At 38.1% G+C, this 16,386-nt stretch overlaps 1 protein-coding gene across 2 annotated transcripts in view; it reads left to right on the forward strand.

Moving 5' to 3' along the window:
• Nucleotides 1-16,386, forward strand: part of PRKG1 (protein kinase cGMP-dependent 1) — a 1,391,770-nt gene that overhangs the window by 565,875 nt on the left and 809,509 nt on the right. The gene's annotated exons all lie outside the window — the stretch shown is intronic.

Raw genomic sequence — 16,386 nt, forward strand, 5'->3', positions numbered from 1 at the left:
GTCTGTTTAAGATCTGGTCTATTTCTAGGTCACCTTTATTCCTAGGATGGAGAGTTCTCAAGTTTTTATTTTAAACTAAATGATGCAAGGAAGCAGATTTGGCCCAATGGATAGAGCATCCGCCTACCACATGGGAGGTCCAAGGTTCAAACCCAGGGCCTCCTGACCCATGTGATGAGCTGGCCCATGCGCAGTGCTGATACACGTAAGGAGTACCATGCCATGCAGTGGTGCCCCCACATAGAGGAGCCCCATGTGCAAGGAGTGCACCCCATAGGAGAGCCTCCCAGTATGAAAAAAGTGCAGCCTGCCCAGGAATGGCGCCACGCACACAGAAAGCTGGCACAGCAAGATGATGCAACAAAAAAAGACACAGGATTCCCACAGAAGAATACACAACAAATGGAAATAGAGAGCACACAGCTGGGGGGAGGGGAGGGGGAAAGAGGAGAGAAATAAATAAAAATAAACCTTAAAAAAAATACTTAGGAGGTAGATTTGAAATAATGACAAATGGAAAATTTAGCTGTCAGTATCTCTTAAATTTATTTGTCAAAATAAGAATGAAATACTAGCTTCAATTCTATGTCCCTCAAAATTTAAAAGCTAGTCAAAGACTGATTGCCAAACAAAATAATCTACTCTTTGAATTTTCTGATGGTTCTGCTATTACTCTTGGATATAAAGATGAAGGAGGAATGCATTTTAATCTGCCTTCATTGTTCAGAATAAGAACTTGCTTAGGTTAAAGCCTTCATGTGAGTGATCTCATTGAAAGAAGCCATATGTGCCATGGAAGAAATTGATCCATTCAGTTTATAGAAACATTGAAATTGGTTGGCAATATGCACCATTTAGCAAGGCATTTGAGATGTGACACAAGTTCTAAATAAATATTTGGTATTAAGAAATGTTTTTTAGAGGCTTTTATGGACCATAGACTCAGTATTGAGTGCTTCATGTATATTTTCACTTGAACTTTCCAATAATCTTTTGAATAAGGTAGGTATTTTCCATATTTTATAAAGCCAAGTCTCAAAAAGTTGGGATAACTTCCCTGAAATTAGTAAATGGTAAAATCAGGATTGAATACTGATTCTATTTTACTCTCAGCTTCTACCATTTCCAAGGTACCTCAAGTCTAAGAACTTTACTATATTTGGAGAAAACCTGGTAGGAACCAGAAGGGACCATCTGGGTCAGATTATTTAGATTTATTTGAACAAATTTCGCATTTTATTCACTGTCATCTTATAGAAAATGAAACAATTTAAACTGAAAATTCTCTCCAAGTCAAGTAACACTTTCACCTATGAAAAATATAGTGCAGTTCATTCTCTTATTAACTTGAATCCTGAGGCATTTCATTATACACTTCCTAAATTCTAAGTATGATCTCATTCCCCAAACGTTTAATATACCTGTTGTCATCATTGATATAGAAAGAGCAAAACCAGCTATTTAAAAATAACTGCATCACTTTTTTCTTCCTTTCCTGAGAATGGAAGTCCTACTGCATGCATCAGCAAAATCAGCAGAGATCTGACCCAGATGACAAAAGGAGTAGATGAGTGCTCAGCTGGCTATAATCTGATGCACAGGGGAAAAAGAAAGGGAATTTACAATTTATTGTATTTCAGCCTTGTTCTAGGCACTCAGTATTTAACTCATTCATTCATCACAACAAGCCTATGGGGTACATTCTACTTTTACAGACGATTTGGTTGCAATCCAGAGAAATCAAATGACTTGCCCAGTATCATAATTCCTGAAAAGTGGCAGTTTATTTTGAACCTGTTAATAAAATCTTTTGTATCTTCAGTATCTTGGCTGCCATATGAGTATGAGTCATCAGTAAAACCCTGTATTAAATTTGAAACAATATGTGTATAAACAGAATATATAGGAAAGTGAATATAAAACAGGATGAAATAGGGGAGTTTAGATTGCAAGGAGTATGAGTTAATCTTTACATTCTATCAGCCTGGGGAACACCATCCCTATACCAGGCTAATTCTCTGCCACCAAGCTATAAATAGCATGAGGAGAACAGGAACAGCTTGTGTTATATATGTCATTGTCTAGCATGGTGCCTGACATATAAATGCATAATAAATCATTTTAAATTAAAAAGACAACAACAAATGTGATATCATATAAAGACAAGCAAAGTCTTTAGGTTATCTGGAAATTCACAGTATTAATAAGAGGAAAGGCAATATCTGGAGAAAAATTAATATTCTAGGGGCTTATGAATGATATTTGTATATTGACCTCATGTTCTTCATATCCATGGAATGTCCAGTAAGAATAACTTCATGGCATTGAGTTATGTCAGCTGTGGAAGAATTTTCTGTCCTTTAAAGACTGTTGACATTGGAATAGATTACTTATGAGAAGTGTGGAATGTCCTTTAGCAATATAAAAAATTAGGAAAAGTTATTTTAATTTAGGCCAGTTTAATGAGGTTATAATCATAAGCCCAATGTGCATAAGGACCATCGTTGCTTTGAGGATGGTTGAACCCATAGAGACTAGCACATTGCCTGGCACTAGTAGGCACTTGATATATATTAAATGAAGGAATGAAAATAAGCAAATGGAATAATGATCCCTCAAATTTTCTTTCAGATTTATGATTGATACAAAGGGTAAGTTTTTTTAGTTTTTGTTCTTATTTTTTTTAATATTGGGTTTTGACTAAACTATTGGGCTACATAATCTGTACTTAAAATTAATTGTTAAAATTACCTAGGATGAAATATTGTAAGTTTCTTTCTACTGAGTCAAAGTATACTTTAAAATAACACGGAATTTGGCCCACGAGAGAGAACACTTCTGAATTTTCTTCTCAGCACTACCCTTTATTCAGCTGAGAGAGTTCGATTCTCTTCACCTTTGATTTTTTAGTCTATGGAAATTCTCGTTTAACAAATAACTTTAACATCTGAAAAATGGGGAAAAAAACAATTAGAGATCTGTAAGATACTCTGAGCTTCTTGAAGAGAGTTCTTTATAAATAGAGTTTGGTAAGTAATTAGTCATTATCATAATATAAATGAAAAGGATATGAATAATTTTTAAAATTTACTCTTTATATACTCCTCTGCATTTACCATAAAGATAGGAAATATTTTAGGGCACTTTGGTATTCAAAACACCGTAAGTGCTTTTTTCTTTGTAATCATTTCATTAGTACACATCTGATGCATCAAGAAAGGCAGGAAAAATTGGGTCTTAAGACCCAACAAATTGGGTCTTAAGAGAAAAAGGCATTCCAATCCTTTCAGGATTATTTTATAGTTATTTCTAGTTAAATCCACTGGTTTTAAGATTCAAAAATCTTAATGGATGTACCTGTTAATTCTGTAGGTCTGGGAGAATGGATAATTTCACAAATCTTTCTCATTTCATGAGGATTTAACATTCAATTTTGGGAAATCTTTGGGTACGGCATTAAACACCATGTAAACATCATTGTTTTTCGTGTTTAGCACATTATTCCAACTTGGGAGTAATTCTTTTTCCTTTGTCCAAACAAAACTTTAAAACCATCACATAGGTTTTAGGTAGAACAATTGTAAAATATCTGGGAGAATTTAACTCTGATATGGAATAGTTCAGCAAGCTGTGATTGAAAATGTTGCTTGGTAATGAGATTGATTTTTTGCTTTCATTGTGGGATTCAAAGTGATGAGAAAGCAGTGAGGTGAGATAGGGAGTGAGTGATTTGGTCTGATTCTTCCAAGTAGATAATAATTTTGTGTAGCCTCTGCTATCGTCTTTAACTCTTCTATCATCTTCAAATACTTTCTTTTTGAATGAAGTTTTGGGTATAATAAGGAGTGTGTGTGTATAGAAAGTAAGATGAAAGTAACGAAAACTTGTTTATTTTGTGCCCGTTCAAGTTTGAGACTTCACTTTGACTGATCTCCCCAAAATTATTTTCCTCTGCCCCATCCTCAAACAAAGTATTGGAACAGTGAAAAAAAAACTAGCTGATTTTATTAAAGTGTTATACCAGTGTCAATCACAAGCAATTCTGAAATGTGTTGTTGCTAAGGTGACACATTCTCATCCAAATTACTTCCTTGAAAAGAAACTTGAGTGTACTTAAGGGCTGGCTGCTCTTGGATTATTACTTCATTCATTAAAAATTGAGAAAAAAGGAAAATAAGAGAACAAATTACTTAGCTCCGGACAACCTTATTTTAAATAATCCTAGTCTTCACTGATACATTTATATGTTCAAAATAACATCTTTATTATAAGATATTTCTAAACCGTTTTGCTCAGCAACTGACTATGGTGCTAGGATTCTTGTGAATTATTAAGTACCAGGTACTGAGAGGTTTAGGTCATATGATTCTTTTTCACCTGGAGTATGCTTTGGAAATTTTAAAAACAGTAATGTTAGAAATTAGAGTCTGAAATCCAGTCCTTCCATCCAAATGGCAACCACAATTAAAAGCAGGCACAGTGTTACCATTCTGTTGATGGACTCTGTACTTGGTTGGGAAATATCTCTATTTGCTGTCAAGGCTGTGACTTCTGTGCCTCAACCCCTGTGAGGCCATGGCAAGAGTAATGGGAATAACTGTGTCAGTGATTTTTTTTTTTTTATTGCAGTTCAGCTCAGATGTACTTTATATTTAAATGCTTACTATGTACTAAGCACATCTCTAACACATTATCTCATTGAATATATAAAAGGCTTGTTGAGTTCTTGACCAAGTCTGTAGATAAAGAGCCCATCACTTAACATCTAGTCCAGCTGACTTTACTGTTTGGAGTCCTAATCACCAGTTGAAACTGTTTCTTAACTATTTCTCTCCATAATTAGTCATAAAACTGGAGAGGACTGTGGTGATCATCTAACTCCTTCCCTTTGTTCTATAAATTAACCAAAGCCTCCAGGGATTCCGACTCCCCTAAGGTCACTGACAAAACTAGGTGATAGCAAAGCTGTGGCCAGACCTTGGGTCACCTTTCCCCAAGTTGGGCAAATCCAAGACTGTGTAATTAGCTCAAAGCATGAAACTGGAAAATAAACTCACATAATAATTTGTCATGATTTTAAAATTGTTTTTTAATAATAGTTTCCCAGGTTCTGAAAGTTGATGTAATGGTGTTTGTTTGGTTGTTATAGAGAAAACTGATAAGTCTCTGGGCACAAGAGTGATTTAAGCCAGGAGTTGTGAAACTTTTTCTTTAAGTTCCAGATAGTAAAAATTTTAGGCTTTATGGTCCATAGGATCTGTTGTAACTTTTCAACATTGTCATGGTAGCACAAAAACAGCTATAGATAGTACATAAATATAGGAGCATGACTGTGTGCAAATAAAGCTTTGTTTATAGACACTAGAATTTGAAATATAGACATTTATATAATTTATTCAATTTTCATGTATTATGGAATATTCTTCCTTTGATTCTTCAACTCCTTTACAATGTAAAAGCTATTCTTAGCTCTTTTGTCATACAAAACAAACAAACAACCTACTGGATTTGTCCCACAGACCATGGTTTGCTGACCTCTGATTTAAGGCCAAAACCTCAGTCAGCCTCAGGAACATAATGCTGTTTTTGGTCGTGCAGTTTTACTCCAGCTTCATGAATATTTGCTAAAACTGAGTCCAAAATAGATAATGATGATAAAAGAGATATTTGTGTCATACTCAGTATACTAATACTATGTTTTCTTTGACCAACTACTTATTTAACATACTCTTCACAATCATTGTTATAAAAGCTCTCACAAAGAACTTATTTTTCTGTCTTTAAAAAATTATTGTGGTAACATTTATACAACAAAATTTCCCTATGTAACCATTTTAAGTGTCCTATTCAATGGTATTAATTATATCCACAATGTTGTGCTAACATCACCACTATCCATTACCAAATTGTTTTATCACTCCAAACAAGTTTTATATCCATGAAGCAGTATTTCCCCATTTCCCCCTTCCAACTGGCCCCTGGCAATCTCTAATCTAGATATTTTTCATGTAAGTGGTATCATACAATGTTTGTCCTTGTGTGTCTGACTCATTTCAGATAATGTAATGTTAATGTTCATCTCTGTTATAGCATATGTCAGACTTCATTCCTTTTTACAGCTGAATAATATTCCATTTTAGGAATATATTGCATTTAATTTGTCCATTAGTACGTTGATGGACACTTAGATTGTTTCCCCACTTTTGTGATTGTGAATAATGCTACTATGAACATTAGTACACAAGTTTCTGTTTGAGTCCCTGGGTTCAATTCTGTGGGGAATTGCTGGGTCATAGGGTGACTCTGTATTTAACTTTTTAAGGAACCATCAAACTTTTCTGCAGTGGCTGTACCATTACCATTTTGCATCTCCAGTAATAGCATACATGGGTTCTAATCTCTCTATGTCCTCACAGACACTATTTATTTTCAGTTGTTTTAAATAATAGTCATCATATAGGGTGTGTACGTTATCTAATTGCAGTTTCACTTGCATTTCCCTAATGACTAATGATGTTGAACATCTTTCCATGTGCTTATTGGCCTTTTGTATTTCCTCTTTGGAGAAATGTCTATTCAAGTCCTTTGCCATTTTTAGTTGGGTTGTTTATCTTTTTGTTGTCTACCTATTTTGATATCAAGTTTTTAAAATATCTTAATCCAGACTTAGAAGTAAGTTTTTTCAAGAATGCTTATTTGGTGCTGTGTCATTAAATGGAGAAGATAAACCCATATTTAGTTTGTGATGAATTGTTCTTATTGGTATGTGTCAAAACCAAAGGAACTTTCTGAAGGATCTTAGAGAAGAAGATCCAAGAAATGTCAGAATCATCCATAATCAAAGATGAAATGCAAAGCCCAACTCACAAAGGATATAAGAATGTGGCAATGGAAGGAAGGAAAGGAGGGAGGGAGGAAAGAAGGGAGAAAGGAACGAAGAATAATGTTGATACTTATATAAAATTTATAGGAAATATAATTTTATTCATAAGTGATAGGTATTTCCCTTGAACCTAAAAATATTATGATATACATGCAATAATTTATATATAATATATGAATAACTTAGGAAGTACTAAAGTAAACTATATATATTCACCAACAACCTAAAGGTATACAGCTATGCCCAATATGGTAGCTGCCACATGTGGCTTTTGAACATTTAAATTATGCCTAGTCTAAATTGAGATGGGCTATAAGTAAAACACACAAATGTGATTTTGAAGATTCAATTTCTAGGAAAAAAATGTAAAGTATCTCGTTAGGAATTTTATATTGTTTGCATGTAGAGTAAAATATGCTTTTTATCTTCTTCAGCCAAACATCAGGTGTAAAAAAGTATACTAGGCATTATGGAGGGATTCAAATTTCTAGTTAGGTCTCTTAACTAAACCATAGTGTCAAAGTTCTGGCAACCCAAATTGTATTTTAGATTCTAGAAAGATAGCAGTAGAGTTATACAAGGTTATTTGTTCCTTTTTCCCTTAGAAATGTTATTTCTATTTGAAAGAGATCTTTAAGCCTGCCTTTCAAACAGTGCTAGACAAATACCTCTCCAATCAAGTAAATACAGAAATAGCCTAAAACCCATTCAAAATGATCATACTGTGAATTTAGCTCCTCAGGATCCCTGACTTGAAGAGTTTGTGTTCAGTATATTTTCCAGCTGGGATATGCTGACCTTTATCAGTCTGCAAGTTGATGTTAGGAAGTCCATACCATCGGTATACTACTTCCCTGGTTTTGTAATATTCACTGTTATCTCATATCAAATGCTGCCTTTAAGGTCATAGGAGTAAATGCAACATAGAGAAGCTTTCCAAGTTAACCAGTGACAAATGATGAAAGCCTTTTTAGAATCACTCTGTTCAAACAAGGGAGAGACCATCACAAGGGCGAGCAGAGTCAATAATCTAATTGCATTTATTTTTTACCATCACTTCCTACTTATAACAAGAACTCCTGATTTTCTATTTGTTGTAGTGAGATAAAGGTTCAGTTTTAAATGTCTATCCAAATATTAGAAAATGAGCTGATTATAAGAAAACAGTAAGTACAGGGGGTAAGTGGATATAACAAAAATGTGAACTGAAGTTTGGGGAAATTTGGTCTAAATAATTTTTTTCCTTAAGAAAAAGTTATCTTACTGAAAAGTTGGTAGGACATATTTTAAAACTTGTCAGCTGGCTTTGTTGAAGGAAAATACTTGTCTTAAGTGGGGCATCAGATTTCCCTTCGTAGTTTTTCCCGCTTGCATTCAGTAGGGTGAAAAATCAAGTTCAGAGGTAAATGCCAAGTCCTTCCATGCAAATGAAGAACTTCAATGTTTAAACAATCACAGCTATTCTCCTTTCCTGGGAATGTACAACTCTTGCAGAGGGCCAGTTAAACCCATGTGAGTCATTACATTAGACATGCTGAGGACAGCCCACAGGTGTAGGATCCTTAACCCCTAAAAGTAAACTAAAAGTCAATAAATCAACTAAAAAAGCCTTGGAGAGAAAAATTAGAAAGTCTTAAAACAATAGTTCCACATAACTGACTGCCAAAGGAAAGAAACATAAGGGACGTTCAGTTGACAGGTCAAAAACTACTATATTAAAATCAATATAAGTTCTGGGAGCATTTCTCCTAAATGCACTGAAATTAATATGCAGAAGACAGGATAATAGCTGCCCTGAACATTCAGATAAAAGGAAGTCTTCGTTTGTCCTCCAACCTCCAATTCGCCATCTCTGTAGATGGGATCATATTCCCAATGGAGTTTGCCCCCAAATCATCCTTGACTTCCTCTCATCTCCACACCCCACATCAAATCCACTAGCAAATTTTGCTGATTCTACTTTTAAAATAGATACCAAATCCAACTACCATTCTCTACCTCCACTGCTACTCCTTTCTTCAAGCCACCTTTATTTCCCTCGGTGGTCTGCTTACTTCCACTCTGGCTACCCTACAGTCACTTCTACATAGCGTAGCCCAAACCATATTTTTTAAACTTAAATCAGATGTCATTCTCTGCTGTAAGATCTTTAATGACTCCTGGTTTGGGATTGAATCATGTCTGCCACAAAAAGCATGTCCAGCTCCTCATCCTGTGTATGTGAACCCATTTGTAAATAGGACATTTGAAGATGTTATTCGAAGATGTTAACATCTAAACTAGATGAGGGTGGGTCTTAATCCAATATGGTTGAAGTCCTATTAAGCAAAGGAAATTGGACATATAAAGAGAAGCCATGGGGAGCACCTAGAAGCTGGAAGTCAATGGAACTGGGAAATAGAGGACGCCACTACATTGGCATGTGTATTAGTCAGGATTCTCTGGGGAAACAGAATCAACTAGAGATATCCATCAATACTAAGAGATTTTATCAGAGTCTCTCACTTGACTGTGAGGATGCACAAGTCCAAGTTCCTTAAGCAGGCTGCAAACAGAGGTTCCGATGAAAGTCCAATGAAGGTCCTTGATGTGTTTTGCGGAGACATTGGTTGTCCAAAGATGAACTAGGAAATTCTCTCTGAGTGCTGGAATCACTTCCCCTTCAACTGATTGGATAAAGCCACACTCAGTGTTAATGGCAATGTCCCTGACTGCTGTAATTGTAATCAGCTATCTAAACAGTAATGTCACTGGTGACTAAATTCCATAAATGCCCTTGTATTACAATTAGCCAAGTGCTTGCTTGACCAAACAACTGGGAACAATTACCTGGTTGAACTGACACATTAGCCTAACCATCACAGTCCACCCCTTGTCAACTCACAACCATACACGTGTAAAGCCATACTTAGTCTCTAAGTAAAAACAGTAACAGACATGCATATGTATATATATATTCAACCTGTGTAGAACCAGAAATGCATTAATTCCGTACAGAATAGGGTGAAAGTCCTTGGGTAATATTCACTCTTATACTTGGCATCCTAAAATATTATGACATGAAACTGATACAACTTGTTATACCATAAGGGAAAAGGTTGGGGAAGAAAACAAAGAAATTGATTTTGTGTACATAAACATCATAATCATAATGAAACAAGGAAGGATTCATGACCATTACAGTCCTGATATCTGTAACTGATTAAAGTTCACATTTATTACTACCTCTTCCACTACCCATTCCATGTTCCTGTTACCCTCAGCAAGTACTTCAGCTGGCCATGGTTCTTTGCCTGGTGGGGTGACCAAAACTTTCATTCCTGAAGATTCTGGGCCATTGTTAGTCCTGCTTGGATTGGATTTTTGCAATTTTCCATTGACTTTAATCACAGGACATGCCTTAGAGGATCTCCTGTATTCCAGGCAAACTCTTCTTTATCCCCATTATGTAGATACAATCTTATTTCCCCTTGATAGTCAGGATCCATTGCCCCAGCCAGTACAGTAATTCCCTTCTTTGCCTGTTGATTAACATATAAGAGGAGCCCAAAGTGGCCAGGTGGTAGTCTTAACTTCCAGTTCAATGGAATCACTGCTGTGTTCTTTACTGGCAGCACTCCTTCTTTTCGGACTAAAATCTGTCAACCAGCAGAGCTTAAGGTTCTAGGGACAGAAAGCAAAATTTTTCCTAGTGGGTCACTAGGAATAATAATGAGTGGTGCCTCTCCTATTTCCACCCCTTGATACCTGGACCTATGGATCCTGGTTATGGGAGAAACAGCACCATAGAGTGGATGGTGATTTAGAACATACACAGCTTCCTGGAGAACACTGCCCCAGCCCTGCAAGGTATTGCCACCTAGTTTGCCCTGTAATTGATTCTTCAAAAGGCCATTTCACCATTCTATCAATCCAACTGCTTCAGTGTGATGGGAACATGGTAAGGCAAATGAATTCCATGGGCATGTGCCCATTCCCACACATCATTTGCTATGAAATGGGTTCCTTGACCAGAAGCAATGCTGTCTAGAATGCCATGACCGTTGAAAGACGTTCAGTAAGTACATCTATGGTAGCTTTGGAAGAAGCATTGCATGAAGGAAATACAAACCTGTATCTGGTGTGTTTATTCCAAAATATAAATCGCTGCCCCTTCAATGGTGGAAGTGGCCCAATGTAGTCAACCTGCCACCAGGTAGCAAGCTGGTCTCCTTGAGGAATGGTGCCATATCAGAGGCTGAGTGTGGGTCTCTGCTGTTGGCAGATTGGGCACTCAGCAGTGGCTGTAGCCAAGTCAGTCTTGGTGAGGGGAAGTCACTGTTGCTGAGCCCATGCATAACTTCCATCCCTACATCCATGGTCACTTTGTTCTTGTGCCCATTGGGCAATGACAGGAGTGGCTGGGGAAAGAGGCTGAGTATTTGCCACAGAGTGGGTCATCTTATCCACTTGATTACTATAGTCTTCCTCTGCTGAAGTCACTCTCTGATGAGCATTGACTTGGGACACAAATATATTCATGTTTTTGCCCACTCAGAAAGCTCTATCCACATACCTCTTTGTCACCAATTTTCCAATCATGTTCCTTCCAAGTTCCTGACCATCCAGCCAAACTATTGGCAATAGCCCATGAATTAGTGTACAAATGCACCTCTGGCAACTTATTCTTCTAAGCAAAATGAACAACCAGGTGCACTGCTCAAAGTTCTGCCCACTGGGAGGATTTGCTCTCACCACTAACCTTCAGGGATGTTCCAGAAAGGGTCCACAGTGCTGTACCTGTCCACTTTCAGGTGGTACCTGCATATCATGCAGAACCGTCTGTTAACTAGACCCGAGTGTTCTTATCCTTAGTCAACTGATTGTAAGGGACTCCCCAAGAGGCCAAAGCTGTAGGCTAGGAAAGACAGGGTAACAAGCCAGGGGTGGTGACCATGAGCATTTGGGCTACTTCCTCACGTAACTTACTTCTGCCTTCAGGACCCATTTGAGTGCTACCTCATATATACCACTTCCACTTTATTATGGAGTGCTGCTGTGCATGCCCAACTTTATAGTTTGGTGGGTCAGACAATACCCAGCTAATGAAAGGCTACTCAGTCTCATGGCAACTTGATGGCCCATGATTAAGTGTTCAGTCTCTACTAAGGTACAGTAGCAGACCAAAAGCTTTTTCTCAAAAGGAAAGTAATTATCTGCAGAGGATGGCAGTGTTTGCTCCAAAATCCTAAGGGTCTGCACTCTGATTGTCCTATAGGGGCCTGCCAAAGGCTCCAGACAGCACCCCTATTTGCCACTGAAACTTCCAGCACCATTGGATATGCTGGATCATATGGCCCAAGTGGTAGAGCACCTTCCACAGCAGCCTGGACCTGTCACAGAGCCTCTTCTTGTTCTGGACCCCAATCAAAGCTAGCAGCTTTTCTGGTCACTTGATAAATAGGCCAGAGTGGCACATCCAAATGAAGAATGCATTGTCTCCAAAATCCAAAGAGACCAACTAGGCATTGGGCCCCTTTTTTGATCATAGGAGGGGCCAGATGTAACAGCTTATCCTTCCCTTTAGAAGGGATATTTTGACATGCCCCAAACCAGTAGACACCTAGAAATTTCACTCAGTTGGAAGGACCCTATATTTTTGTTGGATTTATATCCCATCCTCTTGTACACAAATGCCTTACCAATAAGTATAGAGTATATGCTATCTCTTGCTCACTAAGTTCAATCAACATGATATGATCAGTATAATGGACCAGTGTGATGTCTTGTGGGAGGGAGAGACAATCTAGTTCCCTGCAGTCAGTTTTATGACATAGGGCTGGAGAGTTGATATACCCCTGAGGCAGGACAGTGAAGGTATACTGCTGGCCTTACCAACTGAAAGCCAACTGTTTCTGGTGGTTCTTACTAATGGCAATTGAGAAAAAAGCATTTGCTAGATCAACAGCTGCCTACCAGGTACCAGGGGGTGTGTTGATTTGCTCAAACAATGATACCACATCTGGAACAGCAGCTGTAATTGGAGCACCGCCTGGTTAAATTTAGGATAATCTACTGTCATCCTGTAAGATCCATCTGTTTTCTGCACAGGCCAAATAGAGTTGAAAGGGGATGTGGTGTGAATCACCACCCCTGCATCCACTCAAGTCACTGATGGGTGCACTAATCTCTACAATCTCTCCAAGAATCCAGTATTGCTTTTGATCTATTATTTTGCTAGGTAGGGGCAGTTCTAGTGCTTCCACTTGGCCTTTCCAACCACAATAGCCCTCACTCTACAGGTCAGGGATCCAATGTGGGGATTCTGCCAGTTAGTGAGTATGTCTATTCCAATTATGCATTCTGGAACTGGGGAAATAACCACAGAATGGATCTGGTGATCCACTGTGAATAAGACCTCAGTTAAAACTCCATCAATCACCTTACTTCCATAAGCCTCTACTCTGACTGGTAGACCACAGTGATATTTTGGGTCTCCTGGAATTAGTGTAACTTCTGAGTCAGTGTCCAATAATCCCTAAAACCTCTGGTCATTTCCTTTTCTCCAGTGCACACTCTGGTAAAAGGCCATAGGTCTCTTCAGGGAAAGGTGGGAGTAAGATTAACAGTATAAATTTTTGGCCGTTTAACAGGATCCTTCCCCAGGGGGTACCTGGCCTTCTCATTCAAGGGGCTCTGGATCTGTAAACTGTCTCAAGTCTGGGAATTAATTAAGGGATCATGATTCTCTGTGCCTGTAATTTGAGTTAGGGTTTTGTTCACTTGACCTAAAACTCTATTGTTTATAAAGATACAGAAGAAATTTATTAGACTGTTCCTCTATTTCACCTCTAGGTACCCCAAGATGTATTACCAACGCCATAACTCTATGTGACTCAGACTATTTGGAGTGCTTTTTTGAATCTGCCTTTCACTGCGGTAGCCACACCCACCTTGTCTCTGGTGATTAACTGCAGATACTTGACTTTTACCAGACCAACATCTGATTATCCCCATAATGTTTAAGGATTCTAATTCCATTACAGCCCTCCCTACAGTAATATCTGTACTACAGAGAAGAGCAACCACAGAGCTCTTCAGGGAAGATGGAGTTAGACTTACAAATTTATTCCTCACAGTCCTGGTTAAAGGGGTGTCCTCTGGATAATCCTGGGGTGGATGAGCAGGTCTCAAATGGTAAATCCATTCTACCCTTCCAATACTTTAAGTTTTTGAATTCCTCTTTTTTACTGTATACCAGGGCAAATCGGGCATCTCAGCCTCAGATATGCTAAGCCATCTTTTGGTCCATGTTTCAGTCAGCCACCCAAACAAACTGTTAGAGCCCTTTCTAACCCCTTAAGCTACGGAACTGAATCCAGAATTTCTGCTTAGTAGGTCTATATCAATAAATTCAGCCTGATCCAACTTTATATTCCTTCCACCTTTATCCCATACCCTTAGTATCCATTCCCACACATATTCCCCTGATTTCTGTGTATATAAATTGGAAAACTCAGGCAGTTCTTTCAGAGTATACCTTACCTCCTCATGGGTCACACTTTGTATTTCACCTTTGGGTGCTTGTTGTGATTTAGTCTACTAATAGGTCTCAAAGACAAGAGAGATAATGGGGGTGGGTAAGGAGAAGGATTAGAAATGCCTTGCAAGCTACTAACCTCAGGGCATTCCTTTGCATTTTCTTCTGATGAGATAGGATTAATCTCTTCTGGCTGGGGTTGGAAGGAAGATTCCTCAGGACAGACTGGAACTTGGCAGTGCATGCTGGAGTTTGGCTGGTACATGCCTCAGGGCTGGAAGTTGTTTTAGACTCCCTGGGGCAGGCTGGAGGCTGGGTAAATATAAGGTTGACAAGGTGTGGTCTCTACAAGGCAGGCCATTGCAGGTTTATCTGGTGAAGTCTCAGCAGAATTTGGGTTCCAATGTCCCCACCAATATTATCATCATCCCATATGTCTCCATCCCAATCTCTGGGTTCTACTCCTTTCCAATCAGTGCCTTCACTTTAACTGCAGATACCCTGCAGTGTTGAGATTTTAGTTTCCTTTGTAACTCTTCTATTTGTACAATGAGAGTCTGAGTTTGGTTCTCAGATATTTCAAGCCCGTGGATATAGGAGACAAGATTTTCTTTCAGAGCACACATAGAAACTTTCATGTCATTCATACAGTGTTTAAGTTTCAAATTTGAAGCCTTAAACTCATTTCTTTCTTTTATAACAGTATCCAGAGTATCTAGGAGGAGCCAGCCAACATCATTATAACTTTTGACTCCACAAAACTCTGTTAAGGTGTTGAAAACACTCTTACCCAGATCCTTGCTTCTTATAAGCATGGAAGTAGGGGAATCCATTGATGATATTTTGCATATCTTGAGTCCCAACTCATACCATGGACTGTTATCAGCCTCTTCATTATTAGAAAGGGAGTCATTAGTACTCTTAAGTCCAACTGGAGTAGAAAGCCAATTGCAAAACTCTCAGAACCACCTCAGACATCCCCTGTTTAAGACTCTGTTCCTCAAGAAGCACTCCCCTTACCAAACTATAGTAGGGTTCTCTAGGGAAACAGAAACAACAAGAGATATCTGTCAATAGTAAGAGATTTTATCGGAGTCTCTCATGTGACCATGGGGATGCACAAGTCCAGGTTCTGCAGGCAGGCTGTAATCAGGGGCTCTGATGGAAGTCCAGTGAAGGTCCTTGATGAATTCTGGGAGACACTGGTTGTCCAAAGAGAAGGTGGGAAATTCTCCCTGAATGCTGGAATCACTTCTCCTTCAACTGATTGGATAAAGCATCATTCATTGCTGATGGCAATGTCCCTCACTGACATAACTGTAATCAGCTATCTATGCAGTAAAGTCACTGGTGACTAAATTTCATAAATGCCCTTGTATTACAATTAGCCCAATGCTTGCTTGACCAAACAGCTTGGCTGGCCAAGTTGACAAATTAGCCTAACCACCACAGCATGTGATAGAAAAGCCAAGGACCAAGGATTACTACAACCAGCCCCTGGAATGTCATAGTCTTCAGGAAGAAAGCATCACCTTGCTGATGCCTCAATTTTGAACTTCTCCTAGCCTCAAAACTTTGAGACAAGTAATTACCATTGTGTAAGGCAACCCATTTTTTTTTTAGCAGCTGGGAAACTAAAACACTCTGTATTACTCTCTCTCATTAAAATACAAACTCCTGATTTTGACCTACAAAGCTATTCCTGATCCAGTCACAGATCACAAATGTGAAGGAAGATAAATGCTGTGAAGTTTGCCATTTTATAAATGTAGTCTAACAGCATTATAAATCAAAAAGCTCTGTATTGCTTTAATTTATTCTAATTATTCTTGTCTCTTTCTTTCTCTTGCTTTCTTAACTAGACTGGAGATAATTCATTAGTGGCTATTTAGATAATTGATGTTACTTTTTCATGCAAAATAACAAAATAAATAGATAGATATCTATAATATTTATTTTTGTGAGAGAAAAGTTTTAACTTTTG

The sequence above is a fragment of the Dasypus novemcinctus genome, chromosome 6 (genome assembly GCF_030445035.2).
Source record: "Dasypus novemcinctus isolate mDasNov1 chromosome 6, mDasNov1.1.hap2, whole genome shotgun sequence".
In the NCBI taxonomy this organism is placed as follows: Eukaryota; Metazoa; Chordata; class Mammalia; order Cingulata; family Dasypodidae; genus Dasypus; species Dasypus novemcinctus.